At 45.1% G+C, this 19,560-nt stretch overlaps 1 protein-coding gene across 1 annotated transcript in view; it reads right to left on the bottom strand.

Moving 5' to 3' along the window:
* Positions 1 to 15,710, bottom strand: part of Cab39 (calcium binding protein 39) — an 89,617-nt gene extending 73,907 nt beyond the window's left edge. The window contains exon 1 of the mRNA XM_045147592.1: positions 15,648 to 15,710. The gene's annotated coding sequence lies outside the window, so the exon portion shown is untranslated. The remainder of the gene's footprint in view (positions 1 to 15,647) is intronic.
* Positions 15,711 to 19,560: the final 3,850 nt, after the last annotated feature.

Genomic DNA, 19,560 nt, shown 5'->3' with positions numbered 1-19,560 from the left:
CAGAAGAAGATACAATGAGAACATAAGGCTGGAGAGATGGCTTAGGGGTTAAGTGCTTGCCTGTGAAGCCTAAGGACCCAGGTTCGAGGCTCGATTCTCCAGGACCCACGTTAGCCAGATGCACAAGGGGGCACATGCATCTGGAGTTCATCTGCAGTGGCTGGAGGCCCTGGCACACCCATTCTCTCTACATATATATACTTCTTTCTCTGTCACTTTCAAATAAATTTTAAAAAATAAAAATAATTTAAAAAATATTTTTAAGTAGTTAACTTTTAGCTGGATTCTTTATCCTACATCTCTTGTTCTTAATTTCTAAATCTACAACAAAAAATGTAATAGCCACCCTTTCCTTAGGTTTGTTTGAAGTAACAAACTAATTAGAACAGTACCTGGCACACAGTAAATACCAACTGCTATTCTGTTTTACTTGTATTTTCATGGGCACTGTGGTAAGTGAAACTGCAATATAGGCTTCTTCCTTTGTGATGGCTTACCAGGCTGCTCAGCTGATACTTGACTAGGTTTCCATGAGTCTCTGCTAGTTTTATAACATGGTTTTTTCTAGGATCTAGATAGAATACATGAGATAGGTTTGACCAATTTATTTACTTTGCAGTACTGGAGATGAAAATAAGGATCTTACACACGGCCGCAAGTACTGTGTCACTGAGCTACATCCTTGGCCCTTTAGGTGGTTTAGAATTTAAGGAACATATAAAAAGTAAGTTCTCTTTTTGCTTTTGGTTGGCAGGCTGTGGCCTTTGATATATGTTTAATGTATTTGGTGATTAACAATCTATTCACATGCTCTTCTTCAGACATTTCTGAAAAGCAACCAATTACCCTTCCACCATTCCATCTTTCCAAGTTGTACAGGAGACTCACATTTAGACTGGGTACTCTCTAGTGGTTTTCTTCTGGATGTATGCCTAGACTTCTTTCTCTTCCTGCTCTGTTTCTGACTGCTTCCTCTTCTCCACAGCAACAATGAAAGCCTCTGTAAAAGGCAGTCTTGGACCTTTTCAAACACCTATGCGGCTTTGACATACAATATTCCATGTTACACACACTGACTCCTTTGATCTTTCTTTTAAAACATTTAATTAGGGGCTGGAGAGATGGCTTAGTGGTTAAGCACTTACCTGTGAAGCCTAAGGACCCCAGTTAGGCTCAATTTCCCTGGACCCACGTAAACCAGATGCACAAGGGGGTGCACATGTCTAGAGTTCATTTGCAATGGCTGGAGGCCCTGATGTGCCCATTTTGTCTCTCTCTCTCCCCCTTCCTCTCTCTTCCTCTTTCCCTGTCTGTTACTCTTAAATAAAAGAAATAAAAATATACAAAAAAAACCCACATTTAATTAGGAGAAGAGCTTCTATAAAATTTTAAAAAGTTAACATCTCCCTCTCCTTCTGACTTCTTTTTTGGGGTTTGTTTGTTTGTTTTTTTTTAAATTTTTTATTTATTTGAGAGAGACAGACACAGAGAGAAAGACAGATAGAGGGGGAGAGAGAGAATGGGTGCACCAGGGCTTCCAGCCTCTGCAAACGAACTCCAGACGCGTGCGCCCCCTTGTGCATCTGGCTAACGTGGGACCTGGGGAACCGAGCCTCGAACCCGGGTCCTTAGGCTTCACAGGCAAGCGCTTAACCGCTAAGCCATCTCTCCAGCCCTGTTTTTGTTTTTTTGAGGTAGAGTCTCACTCTAGCTCAGGCTGACCTGGATTTTACTATGTTGTCTCAGGGTGGCCTCCCAAAGGCTGAGATTAAAGGCATGCTCTCCCACACCAGCTCCTTCTGAATACTTTGAGGAAGGGGAAGGGGAGCTTTTCCCATCGATTCAGCTTTCCCACATACTCCAAACAAGAGCAAAAGTAGCACTGCACAAACAAATGGACTATGAATAAACCCAAAGAACAGGGATGATTGTAACTGTGTGTGCCCACACCAGCTCCCAGTTCCTTCTCACCTACTTGTGAAGGAAGGGACAGGATGTAGGGCCCCCTTATTGACTAATTTCCCGTGTACAGTTTACAGAAGCTATACTAGACAGCTCATAACTATATTCTAATAAAAAAAACAACACAAGCAGGGCTGGTGAGATGGCTTAGTGGTAAGATCTTTGCCTGTGAAGCCTAAGAACCCCGCTTCAATTCCCCAGGACCAATGAAAGCCAGATGCACAAGGGGGAGCATACATCTGGAGTTCGTTTACAGTGGCTAAAGGCCCTGGTGCAACCATTCTCTGTATCTGCCTTTCTCTCAAATAAATAAAATATTTAAAAATAAATAAACACAAGTAAATTTATCTTGCAAAAAACCTCAAGTTGGTTTTCAAGTCCTAGAAAGTATTCCAACTTAAACTATCTTTTTCAGATAATTTCACTTAGAATCCTACAGGAAAGGGAACAATAAATGGACAGGGGCTTCTGGAAAATTAACACCTAGCTAAGGTCTCTTCATCAGTCTGTGATTTGTCAAATTTACCTTTTGCAGGATAATTCTAAACTGGGCATGTAGCACACACCTTTAATCCCAGCACTAGAGAGGCAGAGGTAGTAGAACTGCCATGAGTTTGAAGCCAGTCTGAGACTACACAATGAGTTCCAGGTGAAACCCTCACTCAAAAAAAAAAAAAAAAGCAAAGGCAACAGAATGACTCTACAATCTAGTGTCTGCAGTAGAGGCAGCCAAGGACGGCAGGCTTACACACACGCTCTGCATCAGGACACTTTTCTAGGTGTGTAGTTTCGGATTGGTTAGTTAGCTTCTGCCCACTCGCTAACACTTGAAAATACAAAGATGAAAATAAGGTTCTTACAGATTTAAATGAACTAAGTATCTCTGAGGTCTTGCCAATGTACCAGCAGCTGACATGTGCATCGATGTTGGCAGTTCCTCATTCTTCTGCCTGCTTACACTTGTACAGAAGTCTTGGGACACTTTTATTATGAATAAGCATGTGTCAATGATGCCATCTAGAACCTCTTATTTTAGCATTTAGTCACACTAAAGATATTTAGGACTAGAAAACGCCAATGTGTCAGTAGGTGACAATAATATATGAAATGGTCAGCTAAGTTTAAGGCCATAGGGGATTTGGCTTCCATGATTGTTAATCTCCACTAAGTGTCTCCTTTCTTAGGTCAGGACACAAAAATAAGTACCCAATTAGTAGAAAATATCAAGGATAAAAGAACAACAAACTAGGAAGACCAGGTGTGGTCATTTAGGAGGTGGAGGCAGAAGAATCAAGGGTTCAGGCCAGCTGGGCGCAGTGGCACACACCTTTAATCCTGGCAGGCAGAGGTAGGAGGATCTCTGTGAGCTCAAGGACATCCTGAGACTACATAGTGAATTCCAGGTCAGCCTGAGCTAGTGAGACCCTACCTCAGAGGGGGGAAAAAAAAAAAGCATTCAAGGCCACCTTGGCTACATAGCTCATTAACTATGAGGTAAATAATTTAAATATGCCCTTTTGGCTAATTTGAAACTTATTTCAGAGAGCTGGCACCACAACAATGATAGATCTATGTACAGATCAAGCGCCCGGATTCATGGCAGGGTAGGTATAACAATTTCAAGGTCATGGAATACTTTCCAATGTACATATGGTACATATGTGAGAATGCCAGTCCTCACGCGCACTTACTTGTCCTAAGCCCTTGGAGCACATCAGACACACTATGCATGGCATTCTCATTGCATCTCTTCAACTTCTTGACAGGTACTAGCATTCCACTCGTACTATTTTACAGATGAGAACATTTAGGAAAACTGGGTGTTAAGTATCATCCCTAGCAACATAAGTAGGACTTAAATTCAGAGCTCAATGGCTAGAGCACTTTCGTACTGCCTCATCAACAATGAACTGTTTTGAAGCTTTATCACTTACAAAACAATCCATATGGCATTTTCTCATTCTAACATCTTATGAGTTCATAAATTCATGTAACCTTCATATCTAAAATTGCATGGTGAATTATTTCCATCAGCTCTTAACAAGCCTTAACAAACGGAGATTAGAAACCACCAAACATAGTGAGGTTTAAAAACTGTTTCATAAAAAAGTGAAAGAAAATTAAAAAAAAAAAAAAACTGTTTCATGAGCCAGATGTGGTGGTGCATGCCTTTAATCCTAGACCTTGGGAGGCAGAGGTAGGATCACCATGAGTTCGAGGCCACCCAGAGACTACATAGTGAATTCCTGGTCAGCCTGAGCTACGGTGAGACCCTAACTTGAAAGATGAAACAAAACAACAAAAATTGTTTCATGAAATTTATTTATCAATTTTAAGGGTATGTGTGTTAGGCTACTTATGAAAAAGTAACATTTCCCCCTAAGACAGGCATGTCAGCTCCTGCCTATAAACCTTCTAGCACTTGGGAGGAAAACGTAGGAGGATTACTGAGTTTAAGGACAGCCTGGGCTATAGCAAACTGTGTGCACATGTACACACACATACACACCCAACTTTTTTTCAGGGCTATCCTCCTGACTCAACCTCCCAGATGCTGGGATTAAAAGTGTGAGCCACCACATCAGGCTTAAAAAGCTTTTTAAATTTGCCGGGCGTGGTGGCACACACCTTTAATCCCAGCTCTTGGGAGGCAGAGGTAGGAAGATTGCCGTGAGTTCCAGGCCACCCTGAGACTCCATAGTGAATCCCAGGTCAGCCTGGGCTAGAGTGAGACCCTACCTCGAAGAAACAAAAAGAAGAAAAATCTTACTAAGTTAAACAAAATCAAATGACAATCTAGACAAAACTTGCATACGTATAACTCACAACCAACAAACAGCTGAACAGAAGGATAAAACCATACTGTAAATAGAGGGATGAAAACTCAAAGATCTAAGTTCCTCCCTGTCAGTTGGAGAATCCATATGAAATAGCTGGTCATATCCCATCAAAGAAGTTTAGATGAGACTTCTTGAGGCCATGCACTTAGAATATTACAGCAAACAGACAAAAGTTATGAGGAGCTGGCGATACGGCCCAGTGGCTAAGGCATTTGCCCACGAAGCCTAACAACCTGAGTACCTGGTACCATATAAAGCCAGATGCACAAAGCGGCACATGTGTCTGGAGCTCATCTGCAGTGGCCTGAGGTGCTGGTGTGCTAGTCGTGACGTACACCTTTAATCCCAGCACTCTGGAGGCACACGTAGGAGGAATCACAGTGAGTTCAAGGCCAGCCTGAGACCATACAGTGAGTGCCCTCTGAGGTAGGGTGAGGAGCTATGAACACAGTGGTAGTTAGCAACCTCATGGTGGTAGGGGGCAAGGACAAGATCTAAGCTAGCACATGACCTTTATGCAGTTCGAGGATCGGCAGTTGTTACAGCCAAATTAACTGCCTCAGGACTGTTCTTGTGTCTCTAAATTTGATCCTTACTCCCATTGCCTTTGGTTAATGTTTTTCCTTCACCCAAACAGCTCACAGAAGTTCACATCACAACTGTGACAATGAAACTCATGTGAGGTTGAGGATTTGTTAATCATTATCTGACTTACTAAATTATACTTTACAACCATATAACATTCAGTTCTTAATTCATACTACTCCTAAGTACAAAGGTAGAATAGAAAATGCACATCTATGTTGTTCCCCTTACCCTATGCAGAGAACGTCAGTGCTGTGAAATTAACTCCAGGCAACCGACCAACTGGGAGAAAAAAATATTCAAGTGCAGCCACAGGCCGTAAAGCTCTCATAAAGAAACAAACTCCAGGGCTGGAGAGATGGCTTAGCAGTTAAGGGCTAGCCTGCAAAGCCAAAGGTTTGATTCCCCAGGACCCACTTAAGCCAGATGCACAAGGTGGAGCATGTATCTAGAGTTTGTTAGTGGCAGCTGGAGGCCTGGCACACCCATTCTCTCCCTCTCCCCCTCCCCCATCTCTCTCAAATAAGTAAATTAAATTAAATACAAAACAATAAAAACTTCAAGACCACAAGAAAAATCAGAGGTAGCTAGTAGAGGAGAAATGGACCAATACACCCCAAACACATATAGTCATGGAAAATAAAAGCAAGAAAGATTTGAGGGGTTTAAAGCCCAGAGAGGTGGAGTTATTTGTCCACAGTGACAACATGATTACTCATCGCCCAGCCAATTCCCCACCATAGCCTCGCATCCTCCCAACAAAACTAATGTGAAAAATAAATGCCACCTTCTGGACTACTAAGCTATAACCACTAATCAACTATGACTCTGTAAGACTCAAGCACTTATAACAAACCATCTCATTTTAGACTATACCATGTGGTTACTGTTTGGAAACCTATTAAAATCCTCAGTAGGCTTTCTTTATAAGCCTTCATTCTAAAATCAGAAATGCTACCCAAGAACCAAGACCTTATAGAGGAAGACCATTTCTGACATCCAAGTAATGCTCTCCTCCATTTGAGTGAGGCAAGCCTGCGCTCTGATTCTGGCTCAACTATGCAGTCTTTGTATGAGCTTGGGCAAGCACTCTTAGTGGCCCACCTATATGTAATAATGGTGCACTACCACCTGCCACAGAGATCTGTCCAACATGGAATGGTACCCATGTGGGCATTTATTCTCCCAGCTGATCTAGTACTTTTATTCAACTCTCTTCATTTTTTTTTTTTTTTGGTCTATTTTATCTTTGGGGGCTGAGGAGATGGCACAGTGGGTAAAGTACTTGCCATAAAAAGTGTGAGGAGATTAGTTTGGATCCCTAGAACCCACTAAAGTGCTGGACATGGTGGTACATACCTGTAATCCCAGCTCTGGAGAAGCAGAGATGGCAGATTCCTAGGGCTTAATGGCTAGTTAGTACATGACCTTCTAGGCTCGGTGAGACCCTGTCTGAACAAATAAGGTAGAGACCTACTGAGGACACTAAACATTCATCACTAGCCTCCACACATACATAGGCACAAGCACCTACACACGTGCTAATACACATAAGAACACACATGCACACAAACTATACACGTACACATAGCAAAAAAGCTTAAAAAAATGTTCTTATTTAGCCAGGTGTGGGTGGCACATGCCTTTAATCCCAGCACTTGGGAGGCAGAGGTAGGAGGATTGTGAGTTCAAGGCCACCCTGAGACTACATAGTGAATATTCCAGGTCAGCATGGACTAGAGTGAGACCCTACCTCGGAAAAAAGAAAAAAAAAAAAAAACCAAACAAACAAACCAAATATTCAAATATTTATTTGCAAGCAGAGAGAGACAGACAAAACAGATATACTAGGACCTCTAGCCACTGCAAATGAACTCCAGATGTATGGGTCACTATGCATCTGGCTTTATGTGGGTACTGGAAAACTAAACCAGGTCTTAACCACTGAGAAATCTCTCCAGCCCCCTAAAAAACTTTTGTTTGTTTGTTTTTGTTTTTTGTTTTTTTTTAAATATTATTTATTTATTTATTTATTTATTTGAGAGCGACAGACACAGAGAGAAAGACAGATAGAGGGAGAGAGAGAGAATGGGCGTGCCAGGGCTTCCAGCCTCTGCAAACGAACTCCAGACGCGTGCACCCCCTTGTGCATCTGGCTAACGTGGGACCTGGAGAACCGAGCCTCGAACCGGGGTCCTTAGGCTTCACAGGCAAGCGCTTAACCGCTAAGCCATCTCTCCAGCCCTGTTTTTTGTTTTTCAAGGTAGGGTTTCACTCTAGCTCAGGCTGACCTGGAATTCACTATGTAGCCTCAGGGTGGCCTCAAACTCACAGCGATCCTCCTACCTCTGCCTCCTGAGGGCTGGGATTAAAAGGTGTGCGCCACCATGCCCGGCTCCCCCTAAATAACTTTTAACTTCATATAGCCATCTTGACAAATATCATGATTACATTATTAAAGCAGGCACAAAAAGATTATGTGTTATTTGTCAAGGAGTACTTAATATACAATGAATGCAATCTGTCAATGAAAAGATTCAAAGCACTGCTTGCATAGAGTATAAATTTTCACTCAATTAAACTAGGGGAAGAAGAATGAAGAGAATCAGCTTGAGAACTGGTCCTGTAGCTAATAAGCTGTGCCAGGCACCATTCTACACACATTAGATATAGAAACTCATTTAACCCCCAATCCTCTCACGATGTTGTCCTATGATCGCTATCTAAGGCATCTCAACTACAAAGAAGTTAAGGAACTTGCCAGGGCGTGACAAAACCCGCTAAAGGAGAGATGAGGATACAAATGTAGGTGGTCCCGCTATGCCTATGCGTTGCTGCACTAGATTATCCCGCCAACCAAATCCTAGAGGTTCAAGAGCAGGCCTTTCAGTAGACATGCAAACAAAACCGGTTCATACTATTTTCCCTCGTACCTTAATACAGATGACATTTGATCAATGAAGGAAGAACAGTGACTAACACATTAACAGTACCCTGTTAAAGAACAAATTATAGTCCATTAAACAAGATTATAAAGCTGCAACTTAATTAAGATCATGCTACAAAACGTAAGCTTTGTTTCTCACATTTTATTAAAATTATTCAAAGGGTTGGGCTGGAGTGATGCTTAGCAGTTAAGGTGCTTGCCTGTGAAGCCTAATGACCCAGGTTCAATTCCCCAGTACCCATGTAAGCCAGATGCACAAGGTGGCACATGCATCTGGAGCTCATTTGCAGTGGCTGGAGGCCCTGGTGCACCCATTCTCTCTAGCTGCCTCTTCTCCCCGTCCCCATTAAATAAGTAAAATAAAATATTTTTAAAAAATATTTGGAGTTGTGATGCTTCAACATTACTAGACTTCCTTGGTCCTCAACAATATATCCACTGGATAATGCTCCTAAGAAATAATTCCCCTGTAAAACAGGCTACCACTAAATGTTGATTAACCAGGTCTTCTGGCTGCAATACGTGTATGAAAATGCACATATAAAGTATGATGTCCTGGGGCACGCCTGTGTGCCAGTCTTGGGAGGCTGAGGCAGAAAGATGACTGTTCCAAGTTAGACCGAGCTGCATATTGAGCTGAAAGACCAGCCTGTCTGTCATACAATAAGACCCAGTCTTTCTTTAAAAAAAAAAAAAAACAAGCAAGCTGGGGCTGGAGGAATGGCTCAGTGGTTATTGCAAAGCCAAATGACCCAGGTTCAATTCCCCAGGACCCACATAAACCAGATGCACAAGGTGACGCATGCGTCTGGAGTTCGTTTGCAGTGGCTAGAGGCCCTGGCATGCCTATTCTCTGTCTAATAAATGAATAAAATTAAAAAAATAAAATAAGGCCAGGCATAGTGGCACACGCCTTTAATCCCATCACTCGGGAAGCAGAAGTAGGAGGATCACCATGAGTTCGAGGCCAGCCTGAGACTACATAGTGAATTCCAGGTCAACCTAGGCTAGAGTTGAGACACTACCTCAAAAAATCAAAACAATAAAATACAATAAAAACCAAGCTGGATGCGGTAGAGGCTAAGGTAGGAGGATCTCCCTGAGTTCAAGGTCAGCCTGGGGCTACAGTAGACTTTGCCTCAGGAAAAACCAACAAGGACAGGTGGCAAGCCTAAACCTCCAAATTAAAATATCATATTCTGGTCTGAGTGTCAAGGTCTCAGCTAGAATATCTATTAAGGAGTGAGTACGTGCTGGGCACAGCCAGAATAAATGCTTTGGACAGGCTTTACTCCCTCCTTTGGGCCACTTCACACCTGACTAACCTCCCACAATTCTCTGCATGCCATTCTCCTTTACCCTGACGGTTTAGCTTCACAGCTGCTTTCGACCAACCACAAGTCTATCGTCCTTAGCCCTTCAAGAGAATCGTTATAAACTCACAGCAAGACTAAGAAGCTCCCTAAGATTAAAAATGGCAAATTGGAGGATTGCACACATACACAGTGCTGATAGCAATAAACTGTTCACCCTGGTCCATGCTCTGCCACCCACACCTCAGAAACTTCCCCAAATCTTTGGAGAGTCTGAGAAGCAGAAGCAGAACATGCACCACCTTCAGAGAGATCTACAAATGATGTTAGTGCAAGTATTTGCCTTAATTTGTTTCCCCTACTCCATATTCCTGATAAGAGCAGTTAAGTTTCTTAGTTAACACACAGGCTATGGTGCCACATTCCTATAATCCCCAAGCACCCAGAAGAAGTTAAAGCAGGGGAACATCATGAACTTGAGGCCAGCCCAGGATACATACATGGACCCAAGTTAAGAAAGAAGCCTCACACAGCTCAATTCCTTTTTAAATAAAGACCCTAGGACCAGTCTTTTGTTCAATAAAAGCCAAACATGGCTTGAACTGCATTCATACAAATTCATTATCTTCACACCTTAACAATTAAATAACAAAAACAAGTCCAAAGTAATCTAGCCCAGAAGTTCACATGGATTTATCTTTCCTAAAGATTTATCACCTGAGGGCTGGAAATGGCTTAGTGGCCTGCAAAGCCAAAGGACCCAGGTTTGATTCTCTAGGAGCCCCGTAAGCCAGATGCACAGGTGTGCACCCATTCATTCATTCTCATTCTTCCTCCCTCCCCTTGCCTGTTTCTCTCTCTCAAATAAAGAAAACCAAAACATTAAAAAGATAAAATTAGGGCTGGAGAGATGGCTTAGCGGTTAAGCATTTGCCTGTGAAGCCTAAGGACCCCAGTTCAAGGCTTGACTCCCCAGGACCCACAGATGCACAAGGGGGCGCACGCATCTCGAATTCGTTTGCAGTGGCTGGAGGTCCTGGTGCGCCCATTCTCTCTCCTTTTCTCTATCTGCCTCTTTCTCTGTCTGTCACTCTCAAATAAATAAATAAAAATATTTTTTAAAAAAAGATAAAATTAAGCCAGGTGTGGTGGCGCACACCTTTAATCCCAGCACTTGGGAGGCAGAGGTAGGAGGACTGCCATGAGTTTGAGGCCACTCTGAGACTTCATAGTGAATTCCAGGTCAGCCTGGGCTAGAGTGAGACCCTACCTTGAAAAACCAACAAAATAAAAAATAACTAATAATAATAATAACAATAACAATTAATAATAAATTTAAAAAATAAAATAACCCAGCACTTGGGAGGCAGAGGCAGAATGACTGCTGTGAGTTCCAGGCCACCCTGAGCCTCCCTAGTGAATTCCAGGTCAGCTTGGGCCAGAATGAAACCCTACCTTGAAAAACCAAAAAAATAAACACAATTAAATTAAATTAAAAACAATTTAACACCTGACAAAATTTTGCTGGCAAAGTTTTACTGACCAAAGTTTGGCCACTATCCATACCACTATGACATTCCTTCTTATGTAAAACACAGGGGTGGTGGTGGAGTAGTCAGGTATTGCTGGCAGAAACCAACAAACCAAGAGCAGCTTATGGGGGGAAAAGTTTATTTTGGTTTACATACTCGAGGGGAAGCTCCATGATGGCAGGGTGAAAACAATGACATGAGAAGAGGGTGGACATCACCTCCTAGCCTACATAAGGTAGACATTAGCAACAGGAGACTGTGCCAAACACTGGCATGAGGACACTGGCTATAATATCCATATGCCCGCCCCCAACAATACACCGCCTCAGCATTAATTCCCAAATTTCTATCAGCTGGGAACCTAGCAGTCAGAACACCTAAGTTTATGGGGAACACCTGAATCAAACCACCACAGGTGGGCTGGAGAGATAACTTAGCGGTTAAGGTGCTTGCCTGCAAAGCCAAAGGACCCAGAACCCATGTTAGCCAGCTGCACAATGTGGTGCATGTGTCTGGAGTTCTTTTGGAGAAGCTGAAGGCCCTGGCCCGTCAATTCTCTCTATCTGCCTCTCTGTCTCTCAAAACAATAATAATAATAATTATTATTAATATTATTATTATTAAACAAACAAAATCACAGAGGTATACACAAAATTAAAACGAATTAAAATGAACCCGAAGCCAGGTATAGTGGTTCATGCCTTTAATGCCAGCACTCAGGAGGCAGAGGTAGGAGGATCAGTATTGCCATGAGTTCGAGGCCAGCCTGAGACTACATTAGGAATTCCAGCTCAGCCTAGGCTAAAGGGAGACCCTACATCAAAAAAAAAAAAAAAAAAAAAGCATGGCTGGAGAGATAGTTCAGCAGTTAAGGCACTTGCCTGCAAAGTCTAAGGACCCAGGTTCAATTTCCCAATCCCCATGTAAGCAGCTGCACAAGGTAACATGTGTCTGGTGTTCGTTTGCAGTGGCTAGAGGCCCTGGTGTGCCATTCTCTCTCTCTCTCTACCTTTTTCTTTCTCAAATAAATAAATATTTTTTCTAAAGAAGAATAGAGAAATGGTTTACTTAAGGTGCTTGCTTGCAAAGCCAAAGGATCCAGGTTCCATTCCCCAGAACCCACTTAAGCCAGATGCACAAGGGTGTGCATGCATCTGGAGTTCATTTGCAATGGCTACAGGCCCTGGCATGCCCATTCTCTCTCTCTCTACCTCTTTCTCACTCAAATAAATAAGGAAAAATAAAATATTAAAAATATATATATATACTTGGGCTTGGTGTGGTGGCACATGCCTTTATTCTAGCATTTGTAAGGCAGAGGTAGAAGGATCACCGTGAGTTCAAGTCCACCCTAAGACTACATAGTGAATTCCATGTTAGCCATGAAAAACAAAAACAACTACAAAAAAATTTACCCAACCTGAATCTTTGTGATGTCATGATTAAAACATATTTAAGGGGGCTGGAGAGATGGCTTAGCGGTTAGGCGCTCGCCTGTGAAGCCTAAGGACCCCGGTTCGAGGCTCGGTTCCCCAGGTCCCACGTTAGCCAGATGCACAAGGGGGCGCACGCGTCTGGAGTTCGTTTGCTGAGGCTGGAAGCCCTGGCGCGCCCATTCTCTCTCTCTCTCCCTCTATCTGTCTTTCTCTCTGTCTCTGTCACTCTCAAAAAAATAAATAAATAAAATATTTAAAAAAAAAACATATTTAAGGGCTAGAGACATGTGGCATCTGGAGTTCGTTTGCAGCAAGCAGCTAGAGGTTCTAGCTTGCCCATTCTCTGTGTCTGTCTCTCTTCCCTCTAAATAAAATAAAAACTAAAAAATACTTAAAATGAAAGGGGGGGGGCTGTAATAGTTAACCTATGTGAACAGCCTAATATGGAGACTATTTTTAGTGGTGGAATAGAGGGCTAGGTGGGAAAGGGCACTGTATTTCAGTGTATGGGAGACAGTATACCAGCCATGAAAGTCATCTTTTCAAAACACCTTTAAGTGCATCTGTGGGCTGGAGAGATGGCTTAGTGGTTAAGACACTTGCCTGCAAAGCCAAAGGACCCAGATTCAATTCCCCAGGACCCACATAAGCCAGATGCACAAGGTGGTGCATATATCTGGAGTTAATTGGCAGGGCTGGAGGCCCTGGTGTGCCCATTCTCTCTTATCTGCTTCTCTCTCTCTAATAAATATTTATATATATAAAAAAACAACTTTAAGATAAAAGTCCACCTGTTCTGTTCATGTAGCAGACATGAACTTCTATGTGCTTCATGTCACATGCATTTTATTCCACCAAGTAAAAAACCAAATAAGCAACAGGATTTAAATCTCATAGAGAAGTTAAGCAATACACTTCAAACAAAAGCCTTTAAATAACAATGCAACCGTGGGGGTAGGGTGGGGTCCACATTTAAGATTTTCCACTGGGCATGGTGTGCAAGTGAGACTTTGTTCCAAAACCTCAAAGTGCCAAACAATAAAATAGATAAATGTGGGCTGGAGAGATGACTTAGTGGTTAAGACATTTGCCTACAAAGCCAAAGGTTTGATTCCCCAGGACCCACGTAAGCCAGATGCACAAGGGGGAGCATGCATTGCACTTTGTTTGCAGTGGCTGGAGGCCCTGGCACGTGCACGGGCTTTCTCTCTCTCAAACAGATAATTAAAATATTTTAAAAAGATAGATAAATGCCTACAACATATCTCTTTATGTAAAGAAAATAAACACAGAAAAAGATGAAGACTGGAAAAGAAATATACAAAAATGCTACCAGTGACCAAATCTATGTAGTAAGAGTTAAAAGATAATCTCCAGTACCTTCTACATTTTAGGAGTATCATGTCTTTCTCTGAGAAGCATTTTATAACTAAAAAAAGTTGGTATTCATGTACATTCAAGTTCTTACAAAACCAATATAGGCGTCCAAAACTGCTTCCACACATCACGTATTGTAAACTTCAAACACAGCTAATAATTATTTGCTAGTAATTTCAAAAAACATAGGAAATGGAGCTATATACTCATGTCTGACTCTCCAATATTTTCAAGCTAAAAACTAGTGAAACGTTTACCTTTCTAGATTAAAAAGGTCCACGTCCAACTTTCTATGTACAGAGTGTTTATAATAGCTTATAATAGTCATCAGTGTAGACTATAACCCCAAAGTGTAAACAGCTAATACTGTTGGGAGAAGTTCTGATGCATTTGAGAGAACTCATCAACAGAAACGCCTTGTGTGTGCAGATGAACATTTTTTATACACTTCTTTATAACCTCTTAAGAGGCTCACATTTAATGAAGGTTGTCTGCTAAAAGGTACCATGCCTGGACTGGACGTGGATTTACTGGAGTATCCGGGAAGCTGTCAAAATCGATCACCTCAAAGCATTATGTTCAAGGGACAATGTCAACTCCAGACTGCGGCCTCCTCCTCTCCTGTCTTTCACAAGAGCGCCTTTAATATGCCCTAGCATACATTTCCGGGCTCATGAGTCACTGAGAAATGAGCTCTAAGTTTCCCTTGGAACGTAGCTCCAACAGTTCTTCTACAGCATTCAAAGAGGTGGCCCCTAGTGCCTCTTTCAGCCTATCTCAACCCATCACGGCCCTCGCCAACTGATTTATCAACCATTTCCAAACTACATGCTCTTGGTACCTTTGCTGAGCCCTCCACGTCCAACGCATGGGCGTGAGCACCCTCCCCCAAATCCCAAAGGTGGGGAGAGCTTTCAAGAAGCCCGTCCAAAGCCCAGCGTCGCCCACGGAACCTGCAGCAAGCGACCAGAGCAAGCTTTCCCAGCACCCCGTGGCTTCCTTCACAGGACTCGGGCAGCCCCTCCTTCCGGGTACCGCGGTCCTCGGTGTACCCCCGTCTCATCTCCCTCGATCAGAGCGTCGGATCCTCGGGGCGACGGGACCACGAGGCTGTCCCCAACCTCCCGCCACGCCACTCCCGTTCACCTCGGAGCCTCGGGGCGCGTGGGGCGGACTCAGGGCGCCGGCACGCAGCCAGCGCTTCGGATGGCTTCAACCGAAGTCGGGGAACGCGCCGAGCACGCCGTGCCTAGCCCGAGATCGGTTAGACATTTGCATGAGACGAGCAGCGCGGAGACAGACAGCATCTGGGCCCCTTCGCGAGCAGGAAGCCGGCGCGGGGCGGGCGGCGCGCGGTGCCGGGCGCGGTGGGAGTGACAGTGCGGACCGGGCCAGCATTTGCCCGCTCTCTCCACGCTGGCTCCGGGACGCACCGTCTCAGCCGCCGCCGACTAGCTGGGCGGTAGAGCCCCGCAGGCCCCGAGCGCCCGGCGCCGGCCGAGGGGCTGAGGCGAACAGGGCCGGGGGGCCGCTCCCGCCGCCAGCCTCGGGAAAATGGAGGGGACGGGCACCGGGGCCCGGTCGGAAGCCGGGCGGGTGTCCCCGTCTCGTGCAGGGGTGAGAGGGCGGGGGGCCGGGGGGGGGGTGTTACTCACGGGCTTGGGCCGGGCGGCTCCCTCTCCGCGTCGTCGCCGTCCCCGTCCCCGTCCTCGGCCGCCGCCGCCGCCGCCGCCGGCTCGGGCTGCTCGCTCGGTCCCCGCGGCGCGGACGCTCAAGCCCTCCGTTGTCTTCCGCCCGCTTCTGCTCCCGGCCACGGGCTCCGGCGGCGGCGGCTGCGCGGGCGGTGGCCCAGGGCGTCCCGCAGTGGCCGCCTCCCTGCTGCACCGTGTCGGGCTGCGGCGGTTGCCTCTTAGGCCCGGCGCGCCGCCTTCTGCCTTCTTTCTTCAAGTCTCCGAGTCCGTCAGGCCGCACAGCTCCCGGCGCCCCGCGCCCAGCTCCGGCCTGAGCCCGGCTTTGATGGGCGCGCACTGCGCAGCCGCCGAAGGCGCGACGTCGGGTGGCGCCGCAACGCCCTCTCTAGGCCTCGGGCGCCCCCGGGCGGCTGGGCGGACTCCGCGTGAGGAGCCGCCTTGGGTCGCTGGAGCTGCAAGTGTTGCAAACCCAGGAGAAAAAGCAGAAGCCCAGCGTGAGCCCCTCTTCCTCGTGGGACTCTTAGGTGTGATCCTCAGCCCCCACCCCACTCCCGGCCCTCGGCGGCTGTGCACTCTTCCTGGAGAAACAACGCGCCCAGTTCCTCAGCTCGTGAGGACTGTGCAGCCAACTTTGTGCACACTTACAAGGGACTTGTAACTTCATTTCAGCATGCCCTGACAGTGAAGAGATGATGGGAATGTGCAGGAGATCCCAGCTCCAGAGTCAGGTGTGGTGGTGCACGCCTGGAATCCCCGCCCTCGGGAGCTTGCGACCGGGATTGTGAGGAATTCTAGGCCACCTTGGGCTACAGAGTACTAGACCAGCCCAGAACTATGTCTACATAACAAAACGCTGTAAATTATAAACGAATCCCAGCTCCACCATTTAGTAGTATCCTTGAGCTATGCCAGGTCACTGTTGACTTACATATTTCCATATATTTTAGATATGTATACATATTGGTTTTTCGAGGTAGGGTCTTGCTTTAGCCAAGGCTGACCTGGAATTTACTATGTAGTCTCAGGGTGGCTTCAAACTCACGGCGATCCTCCTACCTCTGTCTCCCGAGTGCTGGGATTAAAGGAGTACACCACCACGCTTGGCTAATTTTTTTTTAACATATTTGCAAGCAGAGATACAGATAGAAGAGAGAGAATGGGTGCGCCAGGGTCTCCAGCTGCTGCAAATGACCTCCAGATGAATGTCCCACTTTGTGCATCTAGCTTTATGTGGGTACTGGGCATCGAACTCTGGTGGTTAGGCTTGGCAGGCAAATAAATGCCTTAATTGCTGAGCCATCTCTCCAGCCCATGTTCTTGATAGTTGAACACCTCCAGTGTGCTGAGCAACTAAGTGGTGTGACAATGAGCAAAACAGTCTTTGCTCCCGTGACAAATAGCAAATAAGGCAAAACATATACCAAAAGGCGGTTTGAAGCGTTGTGTAGTGCTCCTCACAGCACTGAGTGAGGAAGGCAGACAGTGAGCAGCTCCCTGAATAAATGAGTCCCCCAGAGCTGGGGTGTGGAAGGGCAGCAGCAGGACCAAGGACCTGTGGGGCACTCGGAAGGCCCAGAGAAGAGGAGGGCCTGAAGCCCACAGGAGGACTTTGGTGTTGACTCTATCTGAGCTGTTTGTAGAATTTAGGGCAGAGAAGAGATGTGCATTGACTTTTTTTTTTCCCCACCAAGGTAAGGTTTCACTCTTGCCCAGGCTCACCTGGAATTCACTCTGTAGTCTCAGGGTGGCCTCCAACTCATGGTGATCCTCCTACATCTGCCTTCTGAATGCTAGGATTATTTTTTGGTGGTGGGTTTTTTGGTTTTTCAAGGTAAGGTCTCACTCTAGCCCAAGTTGACCTGGAATTCACTCTGTAGTCTCAGGGTGACCGCAAACTCGCAGTGATCCTCCTGCCTCTGCCTCGAAAGTGCTGGGATTAAAGGCAGGTGCCACCACGCCCAGCTGGCTTTGATGTTTTTATTTATTTATTTATTTATTTACAAATACAAGCACTTTATTTTTAAAAAGCAAGCACAAGATATAGGTGAAAATCCAAATGTGTTTAATTGCTTCCATTTTGGACAATTAAGAACCTATACAAGTTTGTTCACAGAAGCTAATCCATCACTAGTCTCTACTAAGGACAATGATTTCTAAAAATTTAACATGGTTTTGAGTAATTCACATTTATTTAAAGTTGCTGTGGCCGTGGTGTGAAGATCAGACTGAAGGACACAAGAGTTTCGACAGGAACACTAGTTAGAGGCTATTGAAATCTAGTTAGGTGAGGCGAAGCTCAAGGGGTGAGCACTCATCCAGCTTGAAGAAAGCCCTAGGCTCAGTCCCCAACATACACGCACGCATGCACGCACACACATGTGCACGCAAGCGCACACACACACACACACACACACACACACACACAGAATGAGACTAATCCAATCAAGCTGGGCTTGGTGGTATAGGCCTGTAATTCCCAGCTACTCAGAAGGCTGGAGGGGCGAAAGTTCAAAGCTGCTTGGGTTACAGAGTGAATTCAAGTCCAAGACCCCTCTCAAAATTACCCCCCCCCAAAAAATGGATGAGGATATAGCTCAGTGAAAATGCTTGTCTAGCATGAACAAAGCCCTAGGTTCCATCCCCAGTACTACAGAAAGAAAGAGAAAGAAGGGAAGACAGGGAGGAGGAATAGAGAAAGAAAAGAAGGAAGGAAGAAATCCCAGTCCCCCAAATATGAGGCTGAGTCCAGGGTGACAACCAGTGGAGGCAGAGGCCATAGGCAGTACTCTGCCCGCTGCCCCTCGAAGTGTTGCTCTTAAAAGCAACACAAGCTGGAAGTGGTGGCGCCCGCCTTTCACCCCAGCACTTGGGAGGCAGAGGTAGGACAATCACTGTGACTTCAAGGCCATCCTGAGACTCCATAGTGAATTCCAGGTCAGCCTGGGCTGGAGTGAAACCCTACCTCTAAAACAAAACAACAACAACAAAAAAAAATTACTCTCTCTCTCTATATGTATATATAAAAAAATGTTCAATTCAAAATAAAATCAGAACTTTTCTTGTAGGGTTGGGGAGGTGGCTCTGCTGTTAAAGGTACTTGTTCCCAAAGCTTGCCTACTGGGGTTCAATTCTCCAGAATCCTCGTAAAGCCAGAGACACAAAGTGGCACATGTGTCTGGAGTTTGTTTGCATTGGCAAAAGGCCCTGGTGCATCCATGCGCTCTGCTCTCTCTCTCCCAAATAAAAATTGAAAAAAAAAATCAATACTTTACAAGGCCAGGCATGGTGGCGCACACCTTTAATCCCAGCGCTTGTGAGGCAGAGGTAGGAGGATCACCGTGAGTTCAAGGCCACCCTGAGACTCCATAGTGAATTTCAGGTCAGCCTGAGCTGGAGTAACCCTACCTCCAAAAATAACACAAAACAACAACAACAAAATCAACACTTCTCTATTTTTCTAAGAAACCTTAAGATACAAATTGAAGTTTGGGGGACAGGCCCAGGCTGGAGCTAGAGTTTTGGGATCCTCAGAGTGGGTGAGATCATTTAGGAAGTGGGTGCTCAAGACCAAAGACTGGTCACAGAATCTGAAGGTGAGGAGCCAGATGGCCAGGGTGGCAGGCGGAGATCCAAGAGAATCCCCTGTCAGGAAGCCAGGGCATCTTTTGTCAACAGATGTTTAACTTGAATTATACAGCTAATAGTTCAAGGAAGACACCAGTTGACGACAACATTATTTTTATAGCGGATACAACCAGTGACCTATGTAAGAGCTATTTTAGCGGAGAGGTGAATGGGACAACCTCACAGGACTGATCTGTACAAAGAATGAACTGTAGAAGATTTCTACAAACAATGGAGCTCTAGAGAGAGACTG

Source organism: Jaculus jaculus, chromosome 4, assembly GCF_020740685.1.
Source record: "Jaculus jaculus isolate mJacJac1 chromosome 4, mJacJac1.mat.Y.cur, whole genome shotgun sequence".
Lineage (NCBI taxonomy): Eukaryota > Metazoa > Chordata > Mammalia > Rodentia > Dipodidae > Jaculus > Jaculus jaculus.
This window is presented reverse-complemented; position numbering and strand designations above follow the sequence as displayed.